We start from the raw sequence: 26109 nt of genomic DNA on the forward strand, positions 1-26109 counted from the left end.
AATGGTGAAAATTGGTAAATTGTTGGTGACTAAATCAAAATTTATGAGAGTTATAGGCCATTTTAGAAGTAAAGGAAATCCAAGGACCAAGCCTTGAATTTACCCTAAAACTGTCTGCAGCTTTGATTATAAGCGTACATTTGGTTCTGATTTTCAGAACCAAAATGCTCCCAATTTTCCTTTCCCATACGCAGTTTCCAACTCCGATTCCGACGCCGTCCAAATTCCGATCATCGTTTTAAAACCACCGTTGTGTTCATCATCGAGCGAGGAACAAACCCTTCAAATTAATTGAAGCGAAACGCGACCAAACGTCGGGAATTTCCAGTCAAAGTAGCGACGGTTTTGTTAGCTCTATCGCCGAGGAAATCTTAAATTCACCGCTGATCGTTGCTCCGTTTACGACACCTCCCGCACCATCGTGTTCCTTGTGCCGTTCCGAGTTCACCGGTGTCAACCTTGTCCGCCGTAGACGGCGGCGCGTGAGGAGGTGGTGCAGTCAAAGATTCGACCGATTTGAAATCGAGCTCTCCGCCGTTCAAAAATTTGAACCGATCGTTGTAAGTATCTTGAAATCGCTCAAAATAATTTTTAGAAATTTTTCCGGGATTTTTAGGGCCCCGGAGGACGCCTCACGCGCCACACACGCTGTCGCAGGGCGAGTGGCTACTGGAAACCGGTTTAACCGGTTTTCAACGTGTTCTGACCGGTTTGACTGGTGTTAACCGGTTCGTACCGGCTTGACCGGTCTGAACCGGCTTGACTGGTCTGACCCGACCCGACCGTTGACCCGAACCGACCGTTGACCCGACCCGACCGTTGACCCGACCCGACCGTTGACCTGACCCGACCGTTGACCGTTGACTTTATTTGACCAAAACTTAAAATGGCTTTGACCGAGCATTAAACGACCATTAATCTTTTTCGAGTATACCTATCCTGATAGTTTTCGACGTGCCGAATCCGTTTCCGTGGTCCGTTTTGTCAAATTCGAATCCGAAGGTCTCCAAATATACGGTCAAAGTGGTTGACTTTGACTTTGACCAAGATTTTGAATTTTTGAAAAGTCATACTTTATGTTTTTCGACGCCCTGATTCCGATTCCGCAATCCGTTTGGCCAAATTCAGACTCGAAATACCTCAAATTGATAGTCAAACCCAAAAAATGCTTATATACTTAAGAAGTTTAGCTTTAAACAATTAAATAGGATTTGGGACTGATAAATATTATTGTTTGAAGGTACAAGAGACTCTTCGGATCGTTCGACAGCTCGACCCAGCTCTTCTAGATCAGTTAAACCACGTGTACCAGTATTCACCCGTTCGAAAACTGTAGCAGAGCGTGGTGAAACCAGCAATCAGTAGATTTGTTATTTGAATCTATTGTCGAGGTGTGTTCCCTACTTATTACTGAACTGTTTTATTGGTTTTAATATGTGGTACACCGAATTCATTGGTTATTGTTTTATTGATGCACCAATTTAATGTGACAATTTATGGATTATGGCTGCTATCTAATTTTTGTTTTGAACTGGTATATGATTACCATGTTTTTGGATTTATGGAATTTGTGTCACGGTGCAATTGAATTTTGGAATTGAATTACGATGGAATAGCTCTGATCAAGCTAACTGGGCCTAATGTGACTCTTGAGGGCCCCAAGATGTTTCATTAGTCGGCTTTCCTTTGCTGTGTGCTTAGGGTAAGCTATATGGACTTATTGACTTGGGCTTAAGGATACAATCTTCAGAGCCTATCCTTAAGTCGGCTTTCTTTTTGCTATGTGCATAAAGTAAGCTATATGGAAAATAATTTTGGGAACTACTGATGGTGTACCGGAAAAGGGTTTAAACTATGATTTTCAAAAGTTAAACTCTTTTACGAATTTGTGAGATTACTGGACTATGATTTGTACCTATTGTGATTTTATGGAAATGTTGGGACACACTGAGCCTAGCTCACCTTTTGAAAATGTTTTCCCCTTTCAGATACTGTTGGTTAAATACCTTGGTTCGAGCACTTGGAGGATCAACATATCTCTTGAAGTAAATCAGATTGTAATGTTTTTATCTGGCAAGTTGACTTTATTTTGGTGACATGGACCTTATTTTATAATATCGGATTTTATAATGATAACTCTTTTGCTAATACTGCTCGGTTTATTGTGATATTGAATTTGAAGACATGTTTTAAATTAAATTATTATTTATTGGTACTATATTTACGAGTTGGATTTTGATAGTATAATTTGTTTATAATTTCAGGTTATTTATAATGTGATTTTATATTGATAAAATAACAGTTTCGAAAAATGTATTTAATAATCATAATGTGATCCACTAAACTTAGTCGAAACGCATAGGCCGGGTCTAGGGGGTTACAAGGCAGCTCCATGTTAGTTTAATGGAAAGCAAGCAAGTTTGGCCAATATTGAAAATACGAACAGGCTTGTGTCATCCCAGCATAAGGGGACACCTATTCCTTTAATCATTTCTACCTTTTTGTTATTTTTATTTTAATTATCATTACCATTTAAAGCATATATAGTTTACGAAAAATAAATATCATTACCTTTACTAATCTATATAACGTTGTCTCAAACCTCCAAAAAGGTAGAGTGGAAATACCATTTTCGACTTATCCAAATTAGACTTTCTTTCCCTACTTGCCTCCCATTTGTTTAAATTTGTTAATAAAGTAAATGTGCTTGCTTTCACAACTATCTGGTATTAATTTAGTGAGTGATACATTTCTTTTTGGATGAATAATAATTGCTTTGATTTTTCAAGCCTCTAAACATAATATATTCAAGGTGTTAGGGTGCATTCGATCTAATTTCACCCCTGTCTTATATTTTCTCACCTTCTAGATTTCTAACATAACTTATTAAATTTGCACCCTTAATGCGAACATATGATTTTACGTTAAAGGAAAACTTTTAAACTTTTAAGAGAGGTTGAACATATAAAATTCTAAGGTTTACAAAAATATATTATCAATAAAAATATCTAAAATATATAATAATTTAAAATTTTTAAGAAAATGACTGTTCACATTCTTCCGTCCATACATGATTCCTATCTATAACTATCAATCAACACTGAGCAACATCCATACATGGCGATGAGACAGGATTTTTTTTTTTTGAAAAGACATTGTAGGTTATGTTAGTTGTCGAAATTGGCATGTGATTAGTGAAAGTTTGGGTGGTATCCAATCCATTGTGCCGAACTAACCCACAAGTGGAGAAAACGAAAGGGATTGGGTGTGCTGTTGAATTTATGTGGCTTATAAATCTGGGCAGGGATTGTTTCTGCTGCTGCTGATTTTGTGTGGCTTATAAATCAGGAAAGGGAACCCAATGTGCTACCAAATGTCAATACTCCCATTCTAGTTTTTGCTTTATAAATAGTAATCATTCTTCCCTCTTCAAATGGAAAAGGAAAATACAAGTGATGGAATATACTATTTGTGCCAGTTAAAATTTGGGGATCGACATGTCCATTCGACTGTTCCGGCCCAACTGTTTTCATTGGGATTCAAACCATAAAACCAAGTTTCAACAATAACAAAATTCAACAGCTAAAAAAAATTGGGAGTGAAAATTTAACCCATTAATATAAGATTAAAAAAGTTATAATTCATCAAGTACGTAGTTTTTTAGATTGGAATGAATAATATTTTAGATTAAAATTAAAAACATGGCCCTTGATTGATTTAGGAAAGTTAAAAGCTTGGAGTTACAAAATGGGCTGTAATTAATGGTTTTAAAGTATTAGAGGTAGGCCTAACTCGATTTGTTATGGGCAGCTTCTTTCCGCTACCAAACTATTTCAGTTGATGGACTCATTTTTCCCTTACCAACCTTTGATGGAGAGGACTGCATAAACATTACTTTAGGATTTGGATACGTAAATCCCATAAAAAAAATAATAAAATAAAAAGTTTGATTTAGGTATTTTATTTACTAGTTGTAGATGATTTGAACTAAATATAAATATCAAAAAGTTAATACACTAAATGGTTGAACATGCTGCAGTTAGTTCTATTAAAAATAAAAGTTTTAAACTATAATAAAATTTATAATTATAATCATAAACTAAATATTAATATATATGCATACATTTGCTTATAATCATTAATAAAATAATCTAACCACTTAAAATTGCATAAGGATCATATAATTAAAATATTAAAAAATCTAACTAAATAAACTTAAACAAAATATAGATATGAACATGTTTGTTCGCATTGACAAACGAATCACAAAAGAACATTAAGCTATTAAAAGACCATAGACAAATCGAAAATCAGAGTTGAGTTACGTGAGAAAATTATCCAAACACAATCACGTATCTAAATTTAATTTGAGGATCCAAAACATAAAAACTCATTATGATAATGAATAAGTAATATATTGATTAATTGCGATGATATTAAATCTAATCTTAATAAAAATGATAGACTAAAAAAATCAATTAATGGAAACGTGTAAAAAGATAAAAAAAACTATGACATAATAATAAAATTATAAAAAAATAATGAAATAATAATATATTAAAATAAAAAATACCAACTATCAACAATTAATATTAAAATTAAATCACAAAAATAAAATAAAAGAATTAACAAAGATTAAAAAAAAGAATAAAGGTTTTTATGGTAGTGCTCGAGGTTAGTTAATTCTAAGTTGTACGATAACCTTTTCATCGTTCCCCGCCCCAATAAAAACTTCATGATTGCACCCATTTCTGTAAGAGTAAACTACATTGACTGTCACTTAAGTTTAAATATACTTTCAATTTAGTTCTTATACTTTAAAAATTTATATCACAATCATTAACTTTTAATTCATTTTCATTATATTTAGTTACACTAACTCCCATTATAAAATGCTGATGTGGATTTTATTTGATAAAAATATTAACATAATTTAATTTTATGTTGATTTGACAAATAACAGTAATAGATAGAAAAGTTTTAGTTTTTGTTAGACCATCAACTTTTTTTACTATTTTTCAATCGTCGTTTGGTGATTTCTTTAATTAAACAGAACATCAAACTTTTTTTCTCTTACTTTCCTTTAGTTTAAACTCGCCGGGATACTTTTCAGTATCTTTAAACTAATCGAAACAAAATGATAAAACTTTTTGATCTATTGTTATCAATCATCAAATCAACTTGAAATTAAATTTTATTAATCTTTTAGTTAAGTGAATCTTTCCTACCACTGGATTTGATAGACGACTATCATATTCATCGGAAACTTAGCCTTGGTGGGGAATGTAAATTTGAAACCCTATGATTTTCATAGAAGAAAACTCAAACATATCAAGTCACATTTCTTAACTACAACTAAAGATAATTATAATAAAAGTGAATTAAAAGTTTAATAAACGTAATGCAAGTTATAAAGTTCAATTACTAAAAAAAAATATTAAAAATTAATGACCTCTAGTATAGTTTACCCTTTCGGTAATCAGAAATGAAAGATCAAAATCAAAATTATAAAATAGTTTTAGACTAATGTAATTTTTTTTTATATAAATTTCCATTTAGTGTATGTATGTTTAGCTGTAATTGGTTTTTCAGAAAATGAATTACTGGAATTTGAATTACTGGAAAATGAATTACTGGAATTTGAATTATGGAAAATGAATTACATTTCTGTAAAATGAATTACATTTCTGGAAAATGAATTACATTTCTGGAAACATCTGGAAAACGTTTATGATGTTTGGAAGATGTTATTTAAACATTTTTTCGGTATATTTTAGTGAAATAAAATTTTTAAATTATATTAATTTTTATTAAGTAATAGTACTATATTATATTTTAAAATATTAATTAGTATATTTTAATATCTTTACTAAAATATTATTGAATATATAATATATTATTCATTATTAAATATAAAAAAAATTATTATATATTATTAAATAAAATATAATATCTTATATTATTATAATATATTGATTATTTTATATAATATTAAAAATATAATATTATTATAATATTATAAATATATTTTAAATATTTTAATAATTAATATTTTGATGAAAATGATATTAAAATATTTATTAATATTAAATTCATAAAATAAATTATTTTGAGTATTTTTGCTTTGAAGTGAAAAGTTCGGAAAATGACTTACGGAAAATGAATCCGTAAGTCATTTTACAGAAAACACAAAGGAAATTCTGTTACTAGGAAAATGAATTAGATTCCGGAAAATGAATTACGTGAAAAAAACACGGGAAAACGTTTTCCGAAAAACGAATTACGTGAAACAAACACGGGAAACATTTTCCGAAAAACGAATTACGTGAAACAAACACGGAAATTCGGAAAAAACCAATTCCGTAATTTCAATTACGAGAAACAAACAAACCTTTAGTATATTCATACAAAAAGTTTGATTTTAAATTTTAGATCATGGATATTGTTGATGTAATATTATTTTATATTTATTTATTAGATATATATATATATATATATAAACAATTTAATTTAAAAATACATAATGTTTTCATTTTTATAATTATATATAACATTTTCATTTTTATGTTTTGTAGAGATGTTTAAATAATTATCATATTAAATATAAATTGCATCAAAATTTTTATAATATTAAAATTTTTATAATATTAAAATTTTTCCCATCTCTATCTCATCTTTCCTTAATCTTGCATCATTTTAATTTTTTTTCTATATCTTTTTTTGATCTTTCGAATTCACGAAAGTATGAACAGCATTAAGAAGTCATAAAATAAAGATGGGAAAGACTTTTCATAGCTGCAAATGGCGATATGCCCCTACAGCCTACAGGGAACAAATTGGACAAAGAGAATCAAGTTTAATCTCTCTGACGCTCCGACTCCCCCTCAGTTGTCTCTTTCTCTTTCACGCCGCCAAAGCTTTTCCGCGTATCTAAAGCATTAAATGGATTAGACATAACAAGAAATCTCCAATCCCCAGTTTCATCATTACGCTGATTCTCTTTTCCTAAATGGTGAAACCTCCTTACAGTTCCAGATGCCCCATATGTGTCTCTTCCTTCTTAAGTCCTCCCTTCTACGCTCATCCTTATTTCAGAAACTCCTTTCTTCAAATAACTTTTTCGTTTGCTCTGAAGATGCTGTTTCTTCAACTACGCTGGAAGTTTCAGTCTCTAAGCCAATAAACCCATCATCTTTAAGCTACAAACCCCATTGTTCAAATTCTAAACTTCACCCGTTTCATCATCAGTTTCTCTTCCAGTCGCTTCAGTTTTACCAAGTTTCCGTGTATCCAGGTCCAAGCTTTATATATTGTAATCCATGGAGTATATATAACCTAGGATTGCAACCGCGTCCATGGTGTAAAGCATTAAATGGCCCAAATTTCGTTCCATGTGACGGGAAAAGAAGAAAATTGGGTTTTTCTTCCTCCTAGGATGAGGCAACCGAGAGATAAACCCAAGCATGGGCGAAAATCGAAGATGTGAAGGAGATCAAAGCTGGTTATGTAAATGGAGATGATATTACTTTATTACCACCTGTAACCGCTGATGAACTGAAGAAATTTGATGGAAAGACTTCACTCATGATCAAAAACATTCTCAATCACATTAAGTACTTGCTCTTTCTCTTGTTCAGTTTCTTTCATGTATTATCTTGTTTGATTGATTAGTGTTTATCCTTAGAATTCATGCTTATCTTCCGTTTTCTGGGTGTTCCTCATTCACCGAAGTTGAGTTTTCTTTGTGTTCATTATGTGTCTTTTTAAGACTTGTAAAGCTAGAGGAATAGGTGTCAATCTTTCACCATTAACCATTGTTAAGAAAGAGATAAGCAAATGTATTGCACAAGGAAGATATCTTTTATATTGAGTTAAGCAAGTTTATATACACGGTGCTCAGCTGGTGCTAAGCTCATAACTGCACCCTAACAGTTCCTTAGCAGCTCTAACAGTCAGGCTTAACAGCCTAACAACCTAACTAACTATATCACCATAGCTAGTCGGATACTAACACGTGTATCTTAGTTATATTAGTCTAGCATTCCTCCTACTTGTTCCAGTTTTATGTTTCGACTTAAAACTAGGTATTACACGTATCCTGTTACGAAACTCCTCAAATGCAACTCTTGTCAATGGTTTGGTGAAGCCATCAGCAATCTGATGTGTTGTTGGTATATAGTTAACCTGAATTTGCCTGACAGCCACCTTCTCACGAACAAAGTTCATGTCCAAATCAATGTGTTTGACTGTGCATGATAAACAGTGGGCACTCATCGCCACTGCACCAGTATTATCACACTACCATGGTTCTTGAGGTTGTTGTACCCAAGATGAGCAAGTAGGGCATTTACCCAAGTTATCTCAGCAGCAGTATCAGCAAGGCACTTATACTCGACTTCCATTGTTGACCTGGATACAGACTTCTGTTTCTTGGAGCTCCACGCAACTAGACTTAGACCAAAAAACACTCCATAGCCAGAGATGGATCGCCTATCATCAACACTAGCTCCCCAATCCGCATCAGCAAAAGCTTTAATAGTTAACCCTGCATCAACCGACTGAAACAAAAGACCATAGTCCATAGTGCCAGCTAAATACCTCAGTATTCTTTTAACCGCAATCATATGCGTTTCGCGTGGTGCATGCATGTATTGTGTCACCTTTCCAACACTATAGGCTAAGTCTGGTCGTGTGTGACACACATAGAGCAGGGAACCAACTATGCTTCGGTATTCACTGGGGTTTACCGATAATTCCCTCATCTGCTGAAAGTTTAGGGGATACCACCATCGGTGTAGTGCGCACAACAGCTCATTTCATTCCAAAATTTTCAAGTAACTCTAATACGAACGTCCTTTGATTCAATAGAACTGAACCACGCGACCTTTACACTTCAATTCCCAAGAAAAAACTGAGTAAGCCAAGATCTTTAAACGAGAATCTATCACTGAGTAGATGAACAACTTCTTGAATTGCACTCGATGGCTGCCCAATGATGACTATGTCATCAACACGTATAGATCACCATAATCCCTTTTACTAATACGAGGGATCAATTTGTGAGACTACAAATCCAAGTAGAATTAGATTATTTCGAAGCTTGGTATGCCAGTTTCGTGGGGCTTGTCTGAGACCATAGAGATCATTCTTAAGCTTGCAAACCAGTGAAGTATCATCTTCATCAGTTTGCTCGAATCCCGGTGGTTGCTACATGAACACAACTTCATCGAGATCCCCATTGAAGAAAGCGTTATTCACATCTACATGTCTCAGCTCCCAATTATTTGCAACAGCGACAACTAACACAACATTGAAAAAGGAAAACTTCACAACCAGGCTAAAGGTATCATTAAAATCGTATCCAGGCACTTGTGCGAATCTCTTCGCAACCAATCGTGCCTTATATCGTTGAATAGCGACATCAGGATTGTGTTTCAGTTTGAACAACCATTTGCAGCCAACTGGAATACGTTCTGCTGGTTACTGACTAACTCCCACGTTTATTTTTCTGAAGCACATCATATTCAACATGAACAACCTCTCTCCAGCTAGCAGACTGCAAGGCTTCCTGGATTGTGGAGGGAGTCTCATTCTCAAAGTAACTTGATTACGACTTAGGTTTAAACACCTCACACTTTTTGCGTGTAAGCATGAGATGATAGTTTTGCAAAGAATGATTGCTCGGCAATCTGCCACAGGCAGTTGTGTCTGTTCCTTCATCTGACTCAGCACGATCATCTGTACTAGCCACTTTAAGTGGCAGAGGCACAACTGAATTCACAGGATTACTCACAGAAGTATCTGTTGCGACCTCTGTGGTAACTTCCTCAGCCACTTGTGGTGGACTGCCTTGCAGACCAGAACCATGACATATTACCTCATTTCCTGCTTCACTGTGTACATCACCAGTTAACCCATTTGAGCACTGCTGCATGGCCAGTTTCTCATGTTCAACAATAGAATGTCCTGAGACATAGCTCCAGGTGAATTATTTCTTGAGTTACAGCTGTTTTATCTGTAAAAGGAAATATTGTTTCATTAAACACAACATGGCGAGATATGTAGACTCTACCATCACTTACAAGGCCCTAATATCCTTTGTGCTGAGGACTAAAGCCAAGGTAATTGCAAGGCTGTGATCTAAATACTAATTTATGATTCTGAAAGGGTCTCAAGTGTAGAAAACATTGGCACACAAAGACTTTCAACGAACTATATTATGGCTTTTTTTGAAACAGCTTAACGAACGGTGTCAAGCCTTCAAGTACTGTTGTCGGTAACCTATTAACCAGGTGCACTGCAGTCATTACTGTATACGACCAGAACCGAATGGGCAAGGATGACTGAGCCAACAATACAAGACCCAATTCAACTATGTGATAGTGTTTGCGCTCCACAACACCATTTTGTTCTGATGTATGTGAGTAGGACAATCGATGCACTATCTCTGACTGTGCTAGAACCATCGAGAGAGCCCGATATTCACCACCCCAATATGACTGGACTGCCTTAATATTCTTGCCAAACTAATTATTTATGAGTTTATTAAACAGATGGAACGCAGTGCAAGGTTGTGTTTTACTCCTGAGAAGGTAAATCCAAGTATAACGTGTACATGCATCGACAAATGAAATGTAATAAGGAAAACCATTTAATGCAACATGGGGAGGTCCCCACAAATAAGAGAAAACAAGCTCAAAGGGAGTATTGTACTGCGTATTCGAGGAAGCAAATGACAGCTTATGACGTTTTCCCATAAAGCAAGCTACACACGTTTTATTAACATTTGAGTCGAACTTTACATCAATTTCTTTAGCTGCATCATCACGATCTCCTACACGCTTGCAGTCAAGCATAAAGGTATACAACCCTCCTTTCTCATCACCTTGCAAGAGAATTTCCTTAGAGGACTCATCGCGAACATAACACTTCTCAGCATGAAATTCCAGATACACAACATTGTTCCTAACAAGCTTAGAGACTGAAAGCAAGTTTTTGGTTATTCGAGGCACATGCAATAACACATTATCAGCAAAGCTCTTGAAGTAGAATCACAACCGTACTACCAACGATATGTATATAAGAGAGACTCCATTTCCCACAGTGAGCTTACCTGAACCTCTAAACTTCACTGGATTTGAGACATTTGTTGCATCGGGTAACGTGGTGTGTTGCTCCTGAGTACTACCCAGTGATCAGCAGTTTTGGAAATGATATTGGCATATGATTGACTGGTTCCTTGATAACGTCCTTAACAGCATTCACAGCTCATATTAGGAGTTTCAGCAGCTGCATTACGAGCATTAGCAGACTGACCTTTGTGAGACCGTGAGTCAGAGGTGACACATAAAATCCTCATCAAAGCGATGCCAACAACGATCAACTAGGTGGCCAAGTTTCCCACATAGCTGAAACTGAATCTTAGCTCTTCCCCAACCACGACTGCCAGAGCTGGTCACAGAGTTAGATCATGAATTCTTAGACTCGTGTCGATCACCTCCAATAGGGTTGCGATCATCCTGTCGTAGATCTACATTAGCACTCATGAGAAGTGAGTCTAGCTGCTCATCAAAGCCAGCTAACTGAGCTTCAGCATCTTGAAGGACTGTATACAGGCTATCCAAAGAGAGTGTCTCTTTTATTGTGGTAATAACTGCCATAAAAGGTTGATACTCCCTGGGCAAACCTTTCAAGACACTAACAACATGACCAACATGCGAGACTGCACTGCCACACGAGGCAAGTGCATCGTAGACTTCTTTTACTCTGGTAAGGTAGACACGCATACTATCATTACCTTTCTTGAGCGATTGTAGTTTACAATGCAAACTCATCGCAACCATCGTGGATCTGTTGGCAAAGAGCTGTTGCACCGTAACCTACACTGCAGCAGCCGACTCAGCCCCAACAAACTGTGGAAGGAGACGAGAGCTGATAGTGGATAACAGCCAGGATGCAAGCGCACTATCTTGCGCCACAAAGTCTTCAAACGCATCATTAAGACAGTAACACTCATCTCACCGTTGTCACCAATAACCGTCTCTAGTGGTGGCTTTAAAACATCGGTCAACAGCCATTCTAGACAATGGCTACGAACAGTAAAGAGGATTTGTTGCTTCCATAGTAGAAAGTTCGTTTCATCGAGAATCACATTGACCTTCTTATGTAAGAAGCTTTTGGACGATTCCATAACCGGTCGAGGACAAGCAGCAATGCAGACTAACGAGAGAACCCAAGATCATTGACGAAAGATACCATGTTAAGAAGGAGATAAGCAAATGTATTGCTCAAGGAAGATATCTTTTCTATTGAGTTAAGCAAGTTTATATACAAGGTGCTAAGTTGGTGCTAAGCTCATAACTGCACCCTAACAGTTCCTTAACAGCTCTAACAGCCAGGCTTAACAGCCTAACAACCTAACTAACTATATCACCATAGCTAGTCGGATACTAACATGTGTATCCTAGTTATATTAGTCTAACAACCATTGAATCTTCACTTATCTGTCCCTTCTGTAGCCTGTTTCCTGTACGGAGCCGATGCTTGTCTTTTTAATCTCTTTAACGTCCATTGATGTATGTTCCAACGTGCGTGTATCATGTATGAAACTGCATATGTATGCATGCATGCACACTTCAACATGGATTAAGGTACTTTGTTACCATTGATACATGTCTCGCTTTTTTATAAATGAAACAGAAGGCATATACTGCAGCGCTTGCTCGACGATCACTGTCGGACTGAAAATGAAAAGGCTCATCTTGGCTCTAATTTCTGCAAATCCGCATATGATTTTCTATATCTGCCAATTGATTTTACGTAAATCTTTACAATTTTTCTTTCAATATTTGATTTGGTTGAAAGCTTAAAGTTGTTGGCTTTTGACCCTTTTCACTGTCGAATATTTTGTTCAGATTTGGCTTAAATCTGGGGTATGCATTTGTCAATTTCACGGCTCATGTTGATGCGTTGAGGTTCTTTTGAGTCTTCAACAATCTAAAATGGAGCGGCGGAAACACTAGGAAGAAATATGTGAAATTGGCATTGCAAAATACCAGGTAAAAATTCTTCATTTCCAGTAAAACCTGCGCTCCTTTTTTTTTCTTTTCACCAACTGTTCTGTTCTGTGTTGTTTGTTTTTATTTGTTGAAATTTTCTAGGGAAAAGATACTTTGATGGAAAATTTTCAGAATTCATCCTTTGTTTGTCACACAAATGAGGACAAATGAGTCTTTTGTCCTCCACGCGATGGGTTCAATCGCACGAGGCCAAGCCATGTAGGCAGACGAATCAATGCACGTACTGGAACTCCCAAGGATGAAAAGACCATGATAATGACGAAAAGGAAGATCAACAAAAAAGCTTTGAATTCCGTTTAGATTTATATATATATATATATATATATATATTGGAAGGTGAAGATTGCTTTTGTTTTAAATTTCTCCCGAGATGATATATAGTCTTGGGTGAAATTGAAACATACTTCTGTCTTCACCTAGCTTTTTCTTACTACAGAATTACCGGCTTTTTTTCTAATGGCGACTGGCAACTTTTGTTTAGGTTTGTATTATATTCTTAGTTTGCATGATCAGACATCTCTATTAGAATTTGGAACTGGGTTTTGTGTATGAATATTGAGACAAATGGATGCCTAGGTTTACATGTCATGTTGCTCTATCGTATTAGAATCTTTCCTTGTATGGAACATCAAAGCATATTTTCTCATGCCTAAGATCAAACTCCTGATGTAAGTGGGAAACATTATGAAATTAAACTCGCCTTCATTGTTTGCTTCACTTTTTGCGTTGTTGAATTTATAGATGCCAATGATTCTTTACTATGATACAAATACAAGCAGGGATAGACTCAACCTTTCATTATAGTGGGGTGAACTTTTTAAATTTTCATGAGGGAACGAATTAATATAATTTCAGAGACGAAAATAGTGTGTAGACACCAGTTTTTGTCCGGGTCTTTTTTTTATTATTTAATATTTATTATTATTATTATTATTATTATTATTTATTATTACATATTTTGTGCAGGCCAAATGGAGCCCAAACAAGCTAACCCGAGGCCCAATACCCAAAGCATAACCCATCAACCCAGTACAAGATCATCAGAGCCTAACCCGAGATCCAGGCCTAGTAATCGACCCAAACCCGCTATGGTTTCTTTTCTTCAGCTACCAGTGCCGTATCATATCAACACTTGGATTTGGACCCAAATCAACGATTCAGATCAAGAGCTATTTAGGGTTTGAAACCCTAAACCTAGCTATTATCGCCACTGAATGTTGTTAATCCCATCTCCGACCACTTCTGATGTCGTCGCCTCATCTGCAGTGACAGAAATCACTCTCATCAGTCAAAATGAGACATCAACAGTGTAAATGGCAGGACAAAAGAAGTAAAAAAATATAATAAGGACATAAGCTCCCAAAACAATCAGGGGTTATCATTCTAGCCGAAATAGGGTATTCATACCCTATTTCTTCCTCGGTAGCAGGAACTATCAAAGAAAGCAGGGAAGCAATATAAAACGAGAAATAGAGGAGAGAAGATAAGGGGAAAACCAAAAAAATAAATACTGAAAAAAAAAACGAGGGGGATTTTCACAGAAAAAAGAGAGAAACCGAGAGAAAATAGGAAAAGAAGGGAAAAAGAGACTTTACCTTTCGGGAACGAGTGGTCATCAATGCTTTGTCGGAGTTAGGAGGGTCGTCTGAGCACCGAAGATAATCCTTTTACTTTTTTAGGTTTTCATTTGCTTGAGAGAAGGGGTTAAAAGGGGAGATTTTGAGGGTTAGGGTTTCGTTTGGTTTGATTTAAGGGGAATGAAGGGTAAGGGATTCTAAATCGAGGCTTAAGGGGGTTGTTTGGTATGAGAAAGCCCCTCATTAGAGCTGTCGAGGGGTGGTGTTTTTTTGGATTTCCTCGTATGTTGAAGGAGAATAGAGGGGGAAGTGGAGAAAAGAGGGAGCACGGCTGAAGGAGGTTTGGGAAATGATTTAGGGTTTCAAAGTAAACCCCTAAAAGGGATTATATCTCTACTCTTATACGCAGTCGTTTTGTCTTCCCAACCCCATCCGTGTTTTTTATTTATGGGATAACTATACTTTTAATCCCTGTGGCTTTGTAATCTTACGCGCGGGTTCTTAACATTTCTGGGTAAATCACAGTTAAGGTCCCTATATCTTGTGTAATGGTTGTAATCTGACCACTTTAATGAAATTCATCATTTCATTTTGAGCTCTTTTTATTTTTGTTGTATTTTCGTCATTATTTGCTTTTAAATATGTTGTGGTTATATTTGTGTCCGATCCATCAAACTTTAGTTTATTATATACATGCATTATATTTTCTTGTTAGTTCATTTTAGTCACTTTTTAGTATTATACTATTCTTGTTGGTGTTTGATTTTTGTTAAGCTAGTTTTGAATATATTATTTTAGTCATTATTATATTTGGTCTAATTTGATTCGGCCTTTATGTTTTGTTTATTTCAGATTAGTCCCAAATGTTATTTATGGATTTATTTTGTTTCTAATGCTCATACTGTATAAGATTTGGGTGCTGAAACATAATTTTTACTGTGTTTACATGCGTGCTAGTGAGGTTGTTGTTCTTATGACTTAGTCCTTAATTGATTCTATTTTTTTCATTATTTTGTCGATATTTTCGATTTGAGTAGCTAGTTTTTGATTTGTTAATTTTAATCATTGTTTATGTTATTTTTATCACTCTATATTTGTTAATTCTGTATCCAATCCTTATTTTGAGTTTGTTTATTTCACATATATGTCACTATATTTATTTTACTCTTCATTTTAGTCTTTTATGATTAATGCGAGATATGTGTTTAGTTTAAATTTTTAATTCCCACTTCGTATCCATTAGCCATTGTTCTAATATACATATATGTATATTAAATATTAATTTATCTATTAAACATATTGTAATTATTTAGTTTTTTATAAACTTTAATATGGTGTTTGATTTTCGCATTCTGTTTTTATACTTCATGGATGTATATTATTTTGTGTTATAGTATATAACATTTTATATATGTTTTTAACCATCATGTTGTTGTGTATTGTATTTTTATTTTTATGTTATGTATTTATTTTAATTTATAAAATATCCATTTGTCACTTTTACTTAATAGTAATGTATTTTGATTATTTTATCCAAATGATTTCAAGAACAAAGATTTGTAGAACATGCATGGAAAGTGTCACTTGATCGAAGTGGTACAATCTAATACGACGTTTGAACTAAATAGAACTTGAAATAAATCAATTTTAGTTTGTTAATTGTTAAGTCGTTTTTATTGTACACTGAATAATGCAAGGTATATATTTTATTTTTCCGCAACTGTCAATTTGTCATTTATATTTGATATGCATCTTTTACATATTTGACGATAGAATATTTTTTAACAATGAAAAATAGTTGAAATAGCTTTCCCGATGGAGGATTGCTAATTTCAAGGTTTTTTTATTGAATTAAAGGATTCTCTTTAAATAGTAAATTCGAAGCAAATTAATGTTCGATAAATGGATCGTAATTTAACTTTATATTCGATTTATAATTTTCACTATGTACGACAACGTGTAAGCGACACAGTACCAGTTTTGGGCGTTGTGGTGTGTTAATCCTTCCCCATGCGTAATCGACTCCCGAACCCGTTTTAAAGTAATCTTTGTAAATGCATACCATTTTTGTCTTAAAAAATGATTTTTCTTAAAATTGTTTTTAAAAGACATTTTTGGGTATTTGACCTACCTAACCCAAAGGTCAATGGCGACTTCCTTTCAATTTAAATCAAATTAATTTCAAATCACCAATTTTTCCAAATTAAAGTCGTAATCGTTTTTTAAAATAATATTTTATTGTTTTAAAAAAAAATGGTTATGACATAGTGTTTTAATATAGAAATTACAGAATCGAAATTAGGGTTTCAATAAAAATTACATAAAAAGAAATTTTAAATATATAGTAATTTTAAATATTTAGGCCGATTGTTATCACCCGTACACAATTTTTGCTAATGAAGTAGGTGTCGTTCATCCATTTCTGCAAATACGTATATCCTAGAAGGAAACGTTGTATTGTTAATATTGTTGGTAATATACGTTTAAACTGAATATTTTAGAACTGAGTAGAAAATGTAAAATAGATTTATTGTGTTAAATAATCAGAAGTAATTACAATAAACTATCTGTTTATAATCTCAATTATTATAATGCATGCATATCCTTCTTTCCTGGGGCATTGGTTTCCTCTATTTCTTTGAAAAGTTTTAAAGTGGTTTCTTCACAAATTGATCCAGAAATATTGAGATATCTTATAGGAACTATTGACCACAGACGTTGTTTCAGGCTTCATCCTCGCTACCTGAAGTAGTTGGACACTCTAATTATGTATCTCATGCAGCTAAAAAAAATATAACAGAATGTAGTATCACTTTCTTCAGCTGCAACAGAGTTTGGAAGGTTGGCGAATGCAGTGTGCGAAGTCATGTGGATCAAATCATTATTAAAAGGAATAGCTTCTGCACAGACTCCGTGGTGTGACAACACCAGTGTAATTGCTCATGCTGCAAATCCTGTTATCTATATATGCTTATAGGTAAGAAGGAAAGCCAAGTTGCAAAATCCGGTCGAGTCGAGTGAGCAGCAGCTGTATTCCTCTAATATTATTGAATGTGATAGCAGAAGAGAGACGGAAACAAATGACAATTGCTGTCCTCTTAGTCCTTATCCCCATTTCCCACCACAAATTTACATAAATTATCATCCATATATTTCCCTCTCTCTATATATAAATCCTTCTCCAAATCTTTTTATTTTCCACGTCAATCGCCTCCATCGAACACAGTTAAGGAGATAAAGAAAGTTTTCAAACAGGGAGGAATATCACCGCTATTATCGTCCATGTTAATTGCAATAAATATCAGTGACAAAAAATATCAAGATTTTGAAATCGCCTTGCTTGCCCTACAATTTGCAACACTTGCTTTAAAGAGATGTTGGAAAACGAAATCAACAGAGAAACTCGCTAACAATGGCGATTTGCCGGCTGAATTTGAACATGCACAAAGGATGTTGATGCTGGGTTAGGGATACCTCGTACTGTTAATTTGCCGACTTTGAGGAATGTTCAAAATCTGTTTAAAGATTGTCGAACAAATTTTTATAAATCATTATCAAGTTTATTAGGGATTGTAGTAAAGAAAAAAACAAACAAACTCGAATCAGGTATGTTTTACAGAAAATATTTGGATTGATCCGGTTAACAATGTTACTTCTAAGATCAATGACAGATTTTAACATGATAATTTACAGACCTAATCATTAAAAAGAACTTTAGATTTGACAGTGTTTTTTTTCTTTTTCAAGTTTAATTAAAAATATTTAAAATTTTAATACTTTATAAAAAAATAAAAGATCTAATTAAATTTTTGGGTAAAGTACACAAATGGTTCCCCATCTATAGGATATTGTTTTGTTGAGTCCACTGACTATTAAAAGTTATAAAATGGTCCTCCGACTATAAGGAATTACTTTTTAAGTCCCTCGACTATTAAAAGTTACAAAATGGTCACCCGACTATTCATTGTGTTCCAAACTCTTCCTATTCCGTTAAAAAAATTAATGGTCGTATGAGTTGGATGTTAACATGTTCACTGAGATATGATAGTCGTTTGAAATTATGAGATCAGATTTTGTCATATCTCAGTCAGCATGATAACGTCTAACTCAAATTGATGTTAATTTTTTAACGAAAAATAACAAGTTTCGAATAATCATTTTATAACTTTTAATAGTCAAGGGACCCAACAAAGCAATTCTATATAGTCGAGGGATCATTTTGTAACTTTTAATAAATAAGGGACTCAATAAAACAGTATCCTATAGTCAGAGGATCATTTATGCACTTTACCCTAAATCATTTTAAGAGATAATGTGTACAACCGTGCAACACAAAATTTCTAAACTTTGAGATTTCAAGGCTCCTCTCCAATCTCCACTTACCTTTGTTATCATTCATCCTTGAAAAACCCTTAAATATAGTTTAAAATACAACATATCTTATTATAACACCTAACATAAATACAGGTGTAAAATATGCATGTTTAATTCTATTTGATAAAATATATTATTTTCTTAAAATATAACATACCTTACTATTATACCTAACATAAATACTAGTATAAAATATGTCTAATTCTAGTTTAGGTAATAATTTTCAAACTTTGCACGAATCAAGTGACCTCCGTGGTAAATGAATTGTTATTCCTTGAGGATCCGGGTTCGAGCACCATATAAGCTAGGGTGCGAACGTTCAATATCGAGAGGTTGAGAGTTGTCTTTGAACATATATTGCCTTGTACTTACCCATATTAATAAAAAAAATTCAAACTTTAATTTAAAAACAATTTTCAAATTTTATTAATAAAGGTTTAAAATCTTAAATATCACTTAAATTTATGATTTTTTCAAACTTTTTTTATTACTGTTATTTAATACAATGATTATTATAAAGTCAAAAGTAATCAAACTTAAGTATTTTGTTAATTGTTAATTAACTAAACGACACAAATTGCAGTACTAGGCCACTAGACAGCTAAGCATCAAACAGAGAACACAAATGAGGGGCAAATAAATAAATATCCAAATGTCGGTACCATCCAAAGTGTCGTGATGCCATTTCCAAATTGTGCGGACTTCCAATCTTGTACCCTACCTATGAGTCTATGACCCAATTAAATTAATTTTCTAACTAATAAAGATATCCAAGTTTAATTACCTATGACGTTTTATCTCATCAATTTGCTAACCTTTTGATATTTTAGTTTGAAATTCATATTTAAAAGTCTCTATTCTGAGATGCATGTATTCAAGTTGTCCATTATGATGAAATTTTCAATCCTAGCCAGGTTTGGTGCCTAAAATATCCTACCATTTAAGGGAAATATAAAAAGGAAATTACGTCGGTCATCATATTATTGGTGTCTTACTTCACTAAAGTGCATTCTTATGTGATAGTCAATGGCACTTTTATACATAAAGTGCTAGTGTTCCACTCAAATTTGTCTATCTATCAAAGGGTGTTTCATTATTCAAACATTGCATCAAGACAATCAAAACTAAACGATTAAAACCGATGATGAATTTTAACCTATTAAACGATTTTAGTGATTTCCCCCACATAATATCTAGCTAGGTTTGCAAATAATTGTTTGATAGTGGACACTAGTTTTGTTTCGATACAATTCATCAAGCGTAATTCGATTCAATTCATTTAATTTATATATAATAATTCTGAATATGTGATAATATATTTATGATTTAAATCAGATATGATGATCATAGCTAATATTCGAGAATATATTCCTGTCGAGATAGATAAATTGTAACCGAAAGATTCTTTGAAAATAACATGTTAATTAAAAAAATGAGATTAAAAAAAGTTGCTAGAGATTTAGCAGTAAAGAAATAAGATCTGGTTAGCAATAAAAAAAGAGAAGAAAAATTGGACCATATTGTTAAATTTGACCGAAGCACTCAAACTCAGGTGGGAAACAACGTGGAAATGGATCCAATTTGGTAATTAATAAAGTTGAGATATATTAGTATAAGAGAAAGGCGAGATTGAAGATCTGAAAGTGTAAAAAAAGTGTGAATTGAAAAATGAAGGGCCAATGAAAGGCGAATGCGGAAAACTAGGCGAAAGGTGACCCTTGGACGTTCCAAGCAGCAAAGGTTAGTTTTAATATGGCTCACGGTAAGGGCAGTAGCCATGCATCTCTCCTGTACGCGGCGCTGCTCATTTGGATTGGACCCACGCGACCCTCCAGCATTCCTACCATTTGTTTTACTTCCAATTGTGGCCTGTGTTTTCCTTGCACTTTCCATCCAGCAAGTGTCTTATAAGCTTTTTTTTCAATATTATGAGGAATAAATTTAATTATTCCATTAAAATAATTTATAAGCAATATTTGTAATAATTTAATATTTTAATAATATAAGCCTTTATGGACGGAATAAATATTTTGCGTTAACAGGTTAATTTCTAAAATTTTAAGGAATGTAAATTTATAGAATTTTTAAAAGATAAAAACAGATTATTAATAAAAAATATTTAAAATATATGATAATTTAAAATTTTTAAAAGACGATTGCTTTCAATCACTCTCTTCGATTTATTTTCATTATCGTTTGTTGTAATAATTTAATTTATTAAAATAAATTAGAGTGCAAAATACAGTAGAAACTCTTTAAATTAATATTCGGTAAATAATAAACTCTCTAAAATAATAAATTTGTCCGGTCCCGACTTGGGTCAATGTAAAAAAATTGAAAAACTCGATAAAATAATAAGATAATAATTTTTCGTGAGATCCCTTTATAATTTTCGGTCCCAAGAAAATCATAAATTAATAATTCATAGAAACTGAAAAAAAATATATTACACTCTATTGAAATATGATTCAATAGTTGTCTGTTTTCCTTTAAAGTTCAAGTCTATTTGGAGCTCATTATTAATTTAACTCATCTATTGCAACGTAATTCTAAGAGGCATAGACTAATTTGCCTTTTTGTTTGGTATGTACAGTATAATTACTTAAAAACTCTTTAAATTAACAATTACTAATTTATCGATAAATTAATAACTCTCTAAATTAATAAATTTCTTCGGTCCTGACATTATTAATTTATAGAGTTTTAATGTATAACTTAAAAATAATAAGAATGTGGTAAATGAGCTGAATCGATGAGTCGTTTACATCGCGTTCTGTTTGTATATAGTATTGGTGAAGATTATTTTATAAAAGGTTTATTGTTTTTTATTTAGTTATGTATAGAATTTGTCTTTCATTTATTATGTCTTTGCTCATTTTATGACCACTACAAATCAATCATGCAAACAAGTGCATTTATTATTGAATGTTTAATTTCTGGTAATCGCAAGGAGCCATCTGATTGGCTAAAAAATAAAATCTATAATTTTATTTATGGTACAGATTCATTAAGATTATGTGCTGAAAAATTCAACAATTTAAAACATATATACAGATTGGGATCAAAGAAAGAAAAAAAGGAAAAAGAAATCACCTTTCGAATTATATACATCATTATCGAAAATGAAAAATGCTAAACTGAAATTTAGCTAGACTTTATATTTTCGAAAGGAAAAAGAAGAAGAATACCAAAAACATTGGAATTATATATATATATAAGGAAATTTAAAGAAGGATAAGCAGGGGATAAATATGTACAACACAGTTCGTTATTTGATACCCATACTTTTTTCTTTATTTCTCTAAAAAAACCAACAAAGAATCCTTGACATACTTCATCTTCTCCAAATTAGGTTGCACTGCAAACTGAATCATGGGCGGCGGTCCACAAGCCAACGCAAGAGTGTCATTCGAGCCCTCCGGTATATGCTCCCTCAAGATGTTTTCGGTGATGAAACCCAAGCGTATTCCCATCCTTCCCTTACTGATTCTTGGACCACGTACCACACTTTCAATCGATCGTGCTTCTTTGCCCAGCCATCGAGCTCTTCTTTCAGCAAAATATCGTCTTCGGTTCGGTTGGCGTACAACCACATACATCTCTGTCTCATCCTCGGGGTCCTCAAGATGGCTTTGATGACTTGATAAATTGGCGTGATCCCTGTCCCGCCAGCTAGCATTGCCAACTTTTTGGCAAACTTTGGTTTGCCATGGACCGTAAAGTTTCCTCTGCCTGTATATTCAATGTGACCCAAAGGGCCCTTTACGTCTAAAAATGACCCTACTGGCAGTGAGTCCAGATACTGACATTAGTCCTCCATTAGGGAATTTGGGGTGCACCCTTTTGAAATAAACCTTGACTACTAGATCAAAGTGGCCTACTTCATCGATGGTGCTTGTTGGGGTATATGCCCTCATGCAGAGCTTATCGTCGATCGTGGCGCACAAAAATATGTGCTTTCCGACGGGTAATCCAGCACTTGATCTTCCGATGGCAATGCAAATCTAACAAGCGAACGTCATGAGAGATTGATGTTTTTTCGACGAGTTTGCATGAGATTTTCTCACGTGGAACTAGGGCTATGGTCTTGTCGGCAAACTTCTTTAATAGGGGCTAAAAAGCTCATCATATTTGATGCACCGTGCACGGAAGTATTCGGCGATGATGAGGACGAGTCGGAACCGTATCCCGTCGAGAGCAACTCACCGATCCGATAATCTTCCAGCAGTTTCTTGGCTTATCAGAGTGAATTGCCTCGAATTCTTCAGTGCAATCGGTTCCGGCGTTGATCAAAATACTATCGGCGCCACCGGGGTGATCTTGAGGAATCGAGTGCAATCGTAGATGGACCGTGGACGACTATCCAAGCCGAATCGGCGGAGTTGTGTTTCTTAACTTCAGACATTGAAAATGTTTTGGAGGCAGTGTTCATGAAAGGAGATGAAACACTCTTCTTTAGAGTGGGGTTTGCATCGACTGATTTTTCAAGGTGTCGTTCTTTGGCCATCCATCCACCGGATTGGTTGCCCGGCAACGTCGGGTGCTCGAAAACGATCCCGATTTCTCCTTTGTGCTGCTTGCAAATGTTTGTTTTTACACGGAACCAGCAATTGTTCATCATTCCCTGTACAAAAAAAGCATTAAAACCATTAGTGAAACTTGCATTGAATTTTTCCTTAAGCATATACAATTCACAGTAAAAAGAAACCGCACCATGACATTCCATATGAGCTTCTCCGGCTGAGTGTTGAGTGTCTCATCCCAGGCTCGAACAGCAATTTCCTTGGCTCCGAGCAGATCAAGAACCTCGACCTCCAGGGACCAGAAGCACCAGCACCAGAATTTCCCATATTTGTTTGGTTTCTCAGTGTGGTCCAGTGTACATACTTGCCATGTTTCTCCACCATCCATTGTAACCTCCACACGTGTCACCTTCTTCCCACCCCCTGTTGTCAAATTCGTACAAAATCAAATAAGTAAATATGTACTTAAAGTTTAATTTATTATAAATACAAATCAAGCTGGTTATATTAAGTAAGTAGCTTCATTTTCCACGATTCTTCCAAAAACAGGAAAAAATAAGCCTACTTCCATTGCCCAGTATAGTATTCCCCAGCTCACAAGTTTCGATCAAACTTTATGCCAAAAATGCTTTTTACCTCTTTTTTCTGCTCTTTTTTTTTAGTCTTGCGATGCATTATTAACAGGGCTTATTAAGATTTGAACAGCACTTTCCCTAAATGATAATGAAGAAATATTCCGAACTATGACCCCATTTTGAATAAATTCCAAAGGCGTGATGTAACATTGTAACTCGAGCCTAAGGACAAAAGGCTTTATATTTAAACTAAGTAACTCAACAAAACTAGCTTTTCTATATTGCAAAATTATTAAATTATTGAAGTCTCTCTTTACTAAAATCAGTGAGGCTCACAATGATAGGAGAGTTGTCTAAAAAGAATCTTTAAAAGAAACTCACCGGAATATGCATATCCCCTCAAAGTATATGGCCTTTGAGTGGTCCACGAGTTGATTGGCAAGATCTTATGGCAAGGCGTCGTATCACCGAATTGATGTTAGCTCATTGATGATGTATTCCGGCTTATACCACCAAGCTTCAAACATTACATCACAATGTTTCAATATCAACGTCAGTATTCTCCATGCACAAAGGAGTCATAATTTACAATGAAAAATGGACTTTTTTTTTACCTTCTTCGTTGGCTAGTTCTGCATCAACATGAGAAGGAAGTACTCTGTTATCTTTATAGTGATAATAATTCTCCGATTCTTGGGTGGTGACGATGATTCTCTTCAACCATTTCACCATTCGTCCACCGATGAACCCGGGGATGATCATCCGAATCGGGAATCCATGATCGGGAGTCAAAAGCTTTCCGTTTTGCATGTATGCTAAGATAATATCACGAGAAGGGTCAATGGCGAATTCCTTCTTGATGCTAGTTCCGTACTTGGAACCACGCCTCCAGGTAAACTCGGCGCTTCGAAGCACACATTCAGGGCACCCTGTTCTTGCTAAAGATCCCACATCGCTTCAGCACGTCACGCAATGGTACACCCTCCACACCGAAGTGGAAACCCCGGCAGCTCCCAGTTGAAACCTATCGTTTGTTTCACCATGTTTTGTTCTTTACGTCTGTTACCGGCACAAACAGGGTTACGGGGAACTCACGGCTTTGGAACTCGTTAACAAGTTGGTCCATCGTCAACTCATCGGCTTTTTAACTAAGCCGGTGATTTCGATGGTCCAGTCGTCCAGAAAGCTTTGGGTACCGATCCATGGTTACGGAGTAGTGGAGAGGAACGGGGGTGATAAAGCCGTGGTGCATGAGGCGGTTCAAGGTGGTTCGGAGTTGAAAGGGTGTTTCCCAGTGAGACGGACCATGGAACCATTACGCTCGATCCAGTTATCGGCGGTGGCTTCATCTCGAGAGTCCAAGACGGAAGGTTCGAGCTCGTTACGGACTTGAGGATCATATCTTTGTAGTTGTTTATTCATTTCCTTCGTCCTCGCTGGAAGAGTCATCGTAATCATGATCAACAAAAACATGTTGACTCGGCGGTGGGTCGGGGCACTTGGACCGGGCTTCAACGGCGTGAAAACACCGTTGAAAGCCGTTTCAAGGCGCCTGAATTGTCGATTATCAACAGAAGCCGCCATCATTGAACAATTTCTCGTAAAAGAGAAGTAAAAAAGAACCACTCCTCTTTTTCCCCCACCTTCTCTCTCTCTGGTTTGGGGTTGTGTTTGTCTGAAAGAGATTGAAGGAACTGGGGAAGGGGTGAAGTGTTTATATAGGCTCGAGGGGGGTTTTCTGGGAAGAAACTTGTCAAAATGAAAATGGTCCCTCAACGATTGTATTACACAATTTATTTAATTTTATATATTAATACTGAATTTGATACACCACTATGTGGTCTTAATTTGTTTATTTTTTCCCCCAGGCTATTTAAGCAGTATTTTCGGTAAAAGTGAATCATTTTGTCAAAGTTTAAAAATGTACTTCTCTTAATTTTACATTTATTAAAAAAACTAAAATAATTTCCAATTTAAAATA

At 34.7% G+C, this 26109-nt stretch overlaps 1 pseudogene; it reads right to left on the reverse strand.

The window, feature by feature from the left end:
* Positions 1–22300: 22300 nt before the first annotated feature.
* LOC120198576 lies at positions 22301–25727 on the reverse strand (annotated as a pseudogene).
* Between the last annotated feature and the right edge of the window lie 382 nt (positions 25728–26109).

This window comes from Hibiscus syriacus, unplaced genomic scaffold, assembly GCF_006381635.1.
Source record: "Hibiscus syriacus cultivar Baekdansim isolate YM2019G1 unplaced genomic scaffold, ASM638163v2 tig00117056_pilon, whole genome shotgun sequence".
In the NCBI taxonomy this organism is placed as follows: Eukaryota; Viridiplantae; Streptophyta; class Magnoliopsida; order Malvales; family Malvaceae; genus Hibiscus; species Hibiscus syriacus.